Source organism: Pseudorca crassidens, chromosome 6 (assembly GCF_039906515.1).
Source record: "Pseudorca crassidens isolate mPseCra1 chromosome 6, mPseCra1.hap1, whole genome shotgun sequence".
In the NCBI taxonomy this organism is placed as follows: domain Eukaryota; kingdom Metazoa; phylum Chordata; class Mammalia; order Artiodactyla; family Delphinidae; genus Pseudorca; species Pseudorca crassidens.
Window position 1 is genome coordinate 45,310,561 of NC_090301.1, and position 9,217 is coordinate 45,319,777.

Below are 9,217 nucleotides of genomic sequence, written 5' to 3' on the forward strand. Positions count from 1 at the left end.
GCACATAACTTATTTTCTTTAAATATTTTAAAAATGGGCTTGACAGTTATTAGTTAACTAAAATAGGACAAAATATCAATAATAAAAAAGAAATCCTGGGGAGTCTTTCAAGATCATGGAGTGGAAGGACCTTGAACTTACCTCCTTTCATGAACACACCAAAATCACAACTAACATCTGAACAACCACCAATAAAAAAGACTGGAACCTACAGAAAAAGATCTTCTACATCTAAAGGCATAAAGAAGAAAGCACAACGAGATGGTAGGACGGGTGCACTCGAAATATAATCAAATCCTTACCCACCCACTCCTGTGGGTGACCTTGCAGAGGCTCTCCCATAGGAGTGAGATTTCTGAGGCCCACATCAGTCTTCCCAGCCTGGGGGTCTGGCATCGGGAAGAGGTGCCACCCCCCAGGTCATTTGGATTTGAAGGCCAGTGGGGCTTAATTGCAGGAGCTCCACAGGAATGGGGGAAGCAGAGACTTTAACCTTAAAGGGATTGCACAAAATCTCATGTGCACTGGGACCAAGGGCAAAAGCAGTAAATTCATAGGAGTCTGGGCCAGACCTACCTGCTGGTCTTGGAGGGTCTCCTGGGGAGGTGGGGTTGGCTGTGGCTCATGCTGGGGCCATAAAAGCTGGTGGAAGATATACTGGGGATTATTCATCTGCATGAACTCTCCTTGAGGCAGACATCTCGCTTGGGTCATTAGCACAAAGACCTGGCCCCACCCAACAGTCTGTAGACTTCAGTGTCCGGTGCCTCAGGCCAAACAACTAACCAGGTGGGAACACAGCCCCACTCATTAGCAGACAGGTTGCCTAAAGACTTCATGATCACACAGCCCTGCCTACCAGAGGGCCAGGACCCAGCTCCACCCACCAGTGGGCAGACATCAGCCCTTCTTGCCAGGAAGCCTACACAAGCTTCTAGACCAGCCTCACCCACCAGGCAGCAGAAATCAGAAGGAAGAAACCTACAATCCAGCAGCCTGTAGTCTGTAAATGCAGGCCAGACACTACCCTGGGACTGCTGGCCCCTGGCCCTTGAGTGAGTGCACTGCTAGGACCCATAGGATGTCTCCTACAGAAGGCTACTCCTCCAAAGTTGAGAAACGTAATTAACCCCAAATGAGGTGGCAGAGGAATGTGTTTCAGATGAAGGAACAAGATAAAACTCCAGAAGAACCAAGTGATGTGGAGGTAGGCAATCTACCTGAGAAAGAGTTCAGAGTAAGGATTGTAAAGGTGATCCAAGGACTCGGGAGAAAAATGGATAAGTTAGAAGGATCTTTTCACAGAGTTAGAAAATATAAAGAACAACCAAACAGAGTTGAACAATACAATAACTGAAGTGAAAAACACACTGGAAGGAATCAATAGTAGAGTAAATGAAGCAGAATGGATCAGTGAGCTGGAAGACAGAGTAAGAGAAATCACTACTGTGGAGCAGAAAAAAGAAAAAAGAATGAAAAGAAATGAGGACAGTGTAAGAGACCTCTGGAACAACATTAAGCAAATTAACATTCACATTATAGGGGTCCCAGAAGGAGAAGAGAGAGAGAGAAATGGCCTGAGAACATATTTGAAGAGATAATAGCTGAAAACTTCCCCAACCTGGGAAAGGAAACAATCATCCAAGTCCAGGAAGCATGGAGAGTTCCATACAGGATAAACCCACAGAGGAATACAGCATGACACATTGTAATCAAAATGACAAAAATTAAAGATAAAGAGAAAATATTAAAAGCAGCAAGAGAAAAGCAACAAATAACATACAAGGGAACTCCCATAAGGTTATCAGCTGATTTTTCAGCAGAAACTCTGCAGACCAGAAGGGAGTGGCATGATACATTTAAAATAATAAGTGAACAGAGTATCTGTCAGGCAAGAACTGCTTTGATGGTCTATGATGATGCCAGTAAAAAGTGGGTGCCAGCTGGTGGTTCAACCGGGTTCAGCAGAGTTCATATATATCATCATACAGGAAACAACACATTCAGAGGGGTGGGCAGGAAGATTCAGGACCATCAGGTAGTGATAAATTGTGCCATTCCTAAAAGGTTGAAGTACAATCAAGCTACACAGACCTTCCACCAATGACGGGATGCTAGACAGGTGTATGGTCTCAACTTTGGCAGCAAAGAAGATGCCAATGTCTTCACAAGTGCCATGATGCATGCCTTAGAAGTGTTGAATTCACAGGAAACAGGGTCAACATTGCCTAGACAAAATTCACAACTACCTGCCCAAGTTCAGAATGGCCCATCACAAGAAGAATCGGAAATTCAAAGAAGGCAACAAGAACATCAACAACAAAAGGAGGTGGAGCGGGAAAGGCTGAAGAGAGAAAGAATGGAAAGGGAGAGATTGGAGAGGGAGAGGTTAGAAAGGGAAAGGCTGAAGAGGGAGAGACTAGAACAGGAGCAGCTGGAGAGAGAGAGACAAGAAAGGGAACGTCAGAATTGCCTGGAGCGGGAGAGATAAGAGCGGGAGAGGCTGGAGAGGCTGGACTGGGAAAGGCAAGAAAGAGAGCGGCAAGAGCAGCTAGAAAGGGAGCAACTGTAATGCAAGCGAGCGAAGAATGTCAAATGCCGCTCCATCCTCCAACAGCTCCCTGTATCGTGCTCCACTTCCTGAGTGTGCCAGTTGCCAGCCTCCTTCAGCACCTCCTCCATCATATGCTAAAGTCATCTCAGCTCCAGTGTCAGAGGCCACTCCTGATTACACTGTAGTGACCGCTTTGCCACCTACTTCTACACCCCCTACACCACCACTTCGACACTCCAAGACACGTTTTGCAACATCTCTAGGTTCAGCCTTCCACCCTGTTCTTCCCCATTATGCTACAGTTCCTCGTCCTCTGAACAAAAACTCTTGACCTTCTTCTCTTGTGAACACACCCTCTCTTCAACCTCAAGCTACGAAGCCCTGTGCCTGGTCTACTTCCAATTTCTCGCCCCTCCCTCCGTCTCCTCTCCCCGCCACGCAGAGCTACTGGTCCAAGGCCTGTCCTCCCCAGTTGTGTTCCTTATCCTGTGCCCCAGATGCCTCCATCATCAGCGGCACCCAGCGGGCTGCTCGACTCTGTCACACATCCAGTGTCTCTACCAGCCCACCACCGCCTTCCCTCGCGCCACTCTTACACTGTGAATGAGAGCTTCTCCTCCTCCAAGCACGCCTATTGCCTCAACTCCCTCATCCAAGCCTAGTGTTCTCCCTTCTCCCTCTGCAGCTGCCCCTGCCTCTGTGGAGACTCCTCTAAACTCTGTGCTGGGAGCCTCTTCTTCTGAGCCAGGCTTGCAGGCAGTCTCTCAGCTGGCCGAGACTCCAGCCCAACAGTGCATTGTCTTGGGACCACCTGAACCTCCACTCCCTCCTGCACTCCCACCAGGTCCTGCCCAGGCATTAGCAGCGCTCCCTCCTCCCCCAGGGCCTCCTCCACTCCGTCCACTTCTGTCCTCAGGGCCCCCGCCTCTGCTTCCTCCACCGCCTCTTCCTAATCAAGTACCCCCTTCTCCCTCATCACCTCCTGCTGCTCCCCTCCCTGCATCTGGATTTTTTGGGGGATCCATGTCTCTAGACAATCGCCCTTCAACTGGACTTGCAGCTGCAATTGCTGGAGCAAAACTTAGGAAAGTGTCACGGTTGGAGGATGCCTCTTTCCCAAGTGGAGGGAACACCACTGGTGTGAATTCGGCCTCATCTAAAACAGATAGGGGTCGTGGAAATGGACCCCTTCCTTTAGGGGGTAGTGGTTTAATGAAAGGAATGAGTACCCTGCTGGCCAGGAGGAGAAGAATTGCTGTAAAGGGATCAACAATAGAAACCTAACAGAAAGAGGACAAAATGAAAATTCAGAGCCTGTAACTTCTAAGGCTTCTTCAACAAGTACACCTGAACCGACAAGAAAACCTTGGGAAAGAACAAATACAATGAATGGCAGCAAGTCTGTTGTTCCAGATGGGATTCTCCAAGGAAAAATCAGATTGTTTTTGACAACAGATCCTATGATTCATTACACAGAGCAAAATCTGTGCCCTTGTCACAGCCCAGTGCCAATGGAGTCCAGATGGAGGGACTAGACTATGACAGGCTGAAGCAGGACATTTTAGATGAAATGAGAAAAGAATTAACTAAGCTAAAAGAAGAGCTCATTGATGCAATCAGGCAGGAACTGAGCAAGTCAAATACTGCATAGACAAGAATGCAGAGAAGAATGTGGAGAAGGAAAAAAAAAAAAACCTACGAAGAACAGCTGTGTTAACAACAACAAAACCCCTACATTTTGTGAGCTGTAAGAAAAAAATGGAGATAAACAGTAGGAAGGAGGGGAAAACAAACATACTTTGAAAGCCTTCAGACATTACTACTCTGGCAATAAGCTATTTCCCTCCCAGTTTGCTGCTTTTTTCTGACCTTTACAATAGGATGGAAGAGAGTTGTATAGGAGTTCCTGTATCAGTTATGCAGAAAATACTGAATCCGTCTGGCAAGATCACCATGCATTGAAATATTTTCATGTCAAGAGAAATTCGCACATTTTCCTCAATCCATTGCTAAAATAAAAAGGAGAAAGGCTTGAGAAGTTTTTTTCAGAGAATGGTGATGAGGAATTTAGCAAGTTATGCTATTGTACTGTAAATGTTTCTCTCAGGTTTGTCTTCCTATCATATTTGATATTCCATGAATAACTGAGTTCAGCCCTATGTAGCTTAAGATCATAAAATGTGGAACAAATGGAATTGTATGTGCTTTCAAGGGTGATATTTATAAGAAAGTGTCCTAAAAATGATTTGGGAGGAATTTTAGAATGATAGGAAGTCTCTCAAGTTTAGCCTTCATGCAATTTTGTAGACTCAAACATAAAATTCGTCCAGAATTTAAAAAAAAAAAAAAGAAAAAAAGAAATTGTGGATCACTTTGTCCCCAAAATAATGAAAAATATTCTGGGGAGAATTAGCTATTTGAATTAGAATTCTAGTGATTATATATTAATACAAGAATGCAATTTGCTGTGTGGCTACCTAAAGAAAATCCTTTAGTTAAATTAGTTACCCTTGCATCTTTAATAGTCTAATCATCAAAGAACAGGTACATTTATCAAATTGCAATCTGACTTAAAATTCTATACTTTCTTATTTGCTGTATGGACAAAAAAAATGTCATCTTAAGGCTAAAGAATAGTCAAGTATTAATGCATTAAGGTGAATTATGTACACCTGTAAGAAGAAACATAAAGCAGTTAAGCTAGCAACACCAAGGGCCCTGGCCCTGCACTTACAGGAATCCAACCACAGGTATTTCAGCCCACTTCTCTGACATTGGATGGAATATCAATAAGCCCAAAAAGAAACTGAAAACTTAAAAAGAATTTTACAGAAGGATGTTTTTCTAATACTGTAGAGGACACAGAGAGGTCATTTATTATTTAAACAAGGACCTTTCCTTTATCAAACAGGAAATCACATAACTTCTTGAAATGTAAGTCAAACTTGCAAAATGAACAACTTTATATTTTCCTACAAAAAGCAAGAGTCTGCTAAAACAGCTCTTTAAATATCTTAAGACTATATTAATGTCTTAGATGCAGAGAATAAGAGTACTTAGGTGGTATGGAGCCATAAGTGCTGGAACAATAAGGGCAGTATTCCACACCATGAAATTTTGTATTTTATCTTCAATTTTAAAAATAAATCCATTTTATCAAAATGAAGCAACTTATGGAAAATACATAAAATCAAAGTGTATACGTTGATGAATTGTCACAAAAAGAACAGATCATGTAACCGACAAAGTCAAGAAATGAAACATCACCAGCATATTAGAAATACCCTCTGGGCATCACCCACCTTATCACTCTATCCTACCTCTCCACAGGTAACCACTATTCTGCTTTCTAATATCAATAATTATTTTTGCCTCTTTTTGAATTTTATATGAAAGGAATCATACCATTTGGATCATTTCGGGTTCAGTCTTTCATTCAGGTTTTTGATTTGAGATTCATGTTGTTGCATGTAGCATGTTATGCCTTCTACTATTGAGGACTGTTTAGATTATGTTCTGGTTTGGGTATTATGAATCATTCTGTGAAAATTCTTGTACTTAAAAAAACGTTTTGGCACATTACTGCTTGCTATATTCCTTGAAGAGAAAGTTTTGGATCATGGCATATGCGCATGTTCAGATACTGTCAAACAGTTTTCCAAAGTTATCATACCAGTTTATACTCTCATCAGCATTCCAGTTGACTTCTGTCCTTCTCACCATCTACAGCTGTCATTTTTAAAATTTTATCATTTTAATTTACATTTTTCTGGTGACTATGTTGAGCAATTTTTCACATATTTATTCAGCTATTTGAAAATCCTTTCTTGTGAACTGCCTGTGCAAGGCTTTTCCCCCACTTTACTAAATTCAACTTGTCTTTGCTTTCTATCTCTTATGAGGATTCTTTAATTTCTCTTGAGACTCCTTTGACCCAGGGGTTATTTAGAAGTACTGTATGTTGTTTAATTTCCAAATATTTAGGATTTTTTCAGCTATTTTTTGGTTATTTATTTCTAGTTTAATTGCATTGTGGTCAGAGAACATAATTTGTATGATTTCTAGTGTTTTAAAAGTGTTAAGGTGCGTTTTATGGTCTATATGAGTGAATGTTCCATATGAGCTTGAGAAGAATGTGTCCTTCTATTATTGGATGGAGTATTCTATAAATATGAAGGAGTAGTCTATAAATGGTGAGGTGTGAGTGGAACATTCTGTAATCTTCTAATTAAATCTTAATCTTTTTCATGGACCTGTGTCTCAGGGCCATGATGTTCACAAATTCTATCTCCAGTGAACATTTTTTTTCTCCCTATTCCCCAACTCCCTTCTCTGGCTGCAGCACTCTCAATCTATTTCCTCTAAGCCCTAACACCTGTGACTACATTTTGTTGCTCCCCCTCCCCTTTGGAGAAGCAGGAGTGCTAGGGGGAGATAGATTGGAAGGAATTCCCTTCCCCCAGATAGGATAAGGCTTAGAAAAATACTTTTCCCTTTAACATAGACTTTTGTTATGGAGAAGACTCTAAGAGTCGTTCAAAATGATTACTCTTTCCCTCTCTCTTCCAGAACCAAGAGGGAATTTTTTTTCCCCCAGGTGTTCACGATGAGAACCTGGTGGGTTTCCTGGAGGTAAAGCCTACTAAAGGGTGGAGGTCCCCAGGAGTTTCTGGCTTTCATGCTAGTCCACTTTCAACCTCCAGCAATTCACCAAATTTACCATTAAGCACTCTTACCAATGTATGGCTCCTGTGGCTGCTACTCCAGGTAATCAGATCTTGACCTTGACTTTCTGGATTTGCCTGTCCTTCCAGATTGTGATGGTGGTTTTTCCTGAAACCTCAGTTCTCTGATGGGTCAAACAAAATTTGTTGATTGTCTCATTGTCCGGCTTTTTCTTGTAAGGATGATAGTGATAATTTACAAGCTCTTTACAGGTCAGAGTTGAAACTGGAAGTCCAATGTGTGTTCAGGGATTCTTTATATATTCTGTTTCCTTGGTTTATTTTGTATATAAAAAATATTTTCTTTCACTGTGGCTATGCATTTCATCTTTTAATGGTGTTTGGGGTGAAGAGAAGTTTCTAATTTTAATGTCATACAATTAATAAAAATTTTCCCTTGGTAGTATTTTTGTACCCTAATAAGGCTATTATAAAGATATTCTCCTATGATTTCAACCACCAACTATATTGTTTGATATTTTATATTTAGACCTATAGTTCCCCTGTGCATAAAATAAGGATCAAGATTAATTTTTTTCCATAGGCTATAGAGTTGACTTTGCACCTTCATTGAAAACACAATGCTTTTCCTACTGCTCTGGTCTTAAATCAAATGTCCATTTAAGTGTAGATCTCCTTCTGAACTCTATAATCTGTTATGTTGGTTTATTTGTCTGTGTTTGTCTATCACATAATGCTAAAATACTCTTATAATAAAGGTAGTTAACTATTTAACTACTTTATAATGTGTTGATATTCAGTAGTATTAGCCCCCAACATTTGTTCTTCTCCTTTAAGTTTGTCTAGAGCAAGACTAAGCCAAGGTTTTCTAGAAAGGGACAGACAGTAAACATTTCCCACTTTGGGGGCCACATAGTATCTGTCATAACTACACAACTCTGCTGTTGTAACTCAGAAGCAGCCATAGACAATATGTAAAAGGATGGGTGTGGCTGTGTTCCAATAAAAATTTATTTATAAACTAGGCAGTAGACCCAAATTTGGCCCACAGGCTATAGTCTGTAGAATCCTGGCCTAGATCTTTTCAGTCCTGTTGGGATTTTAAATGGGATTGAAATGAAGTCATAAATAAATTTAAGAAGACAATATATCCTTATATTATTGAGTATCCTGATTCATGAATATGGGAATGTTCTCCATTTATCTAGGTCTTCTTTAATTTGTCTCAATAGTGTTTATGGTTTTTTGTGTAGAAATTTTGCACATCTTTTACTGGATTTTTGCTAGGTATTTGAATAGGTGTAAATAATTTTCTGTAACTATTGAGATGATTATATCGTTTTTCTTTTAAACTGTTGAATTACAGTGATTAACTTTCAAAAGTTAAATCAATCTTTTATTTCTATAATAACCCCCCACAGCATAATGTATTATTTTTCTAATATAACACTGTATTTTGTTTGCTATTATTTTGTTTAGATTTTTCATGTATGTTCAAAATAGAGGTTGGCCTTAATTTTCTCTTTTTGGAGTGCTTTTATAAGTGTTGATATCAAGATTATGCTAGCCTTATAAAAAGGGTTGAGAAACATTTTTTAAATGCATATATTTTTGGAAGAGTTTGTATAAGATGAGTGCTATTTTTTCCTTCTTTAAGAAAGGATTTACCAGTAGGGTTTGGAAATTTCTTTGGGGAAAATTTTTTTATTATAGATTTAACTTCTTTAATAATTATAAAGCTGTACAAATTTTCTATGTCTTCTTATATTCCTTTTCATAAGTTATTTCTCAGCTTTTATTCTTTTCTAGTATATGCACTTGAGGCAAAACTTTTTCCTCTAAGTAGAGTTAGCTGCCTTCTACAAGTTATAATATATTTTCATAAGCACTCAGTTCCAAGTATTTTCTAATTTTCTTTGTAATTGGGCCCATTGGTTATTAAGAATTGTATTGTTTAATTTCCAAATATTTCTGAATC

At 40.1% G+C, this 9,217-nt stretch overlaps 1 pseudogene; it reads left to right on the plus strand.

Annotated features, from left to right (window-relative positions):
• The first annotated feature begins 1,873 nt into the window (after positions 1 to 1,873).
• On the plus strand, positions 1,874 to 4,230 carry LOC137225814 (protein enabled homolog pseudogene; annotated as a pseudogene).
• The last annotated feature ends 4,987 nt before the right edge of the window (positions 4,231 to 9,217 follow it).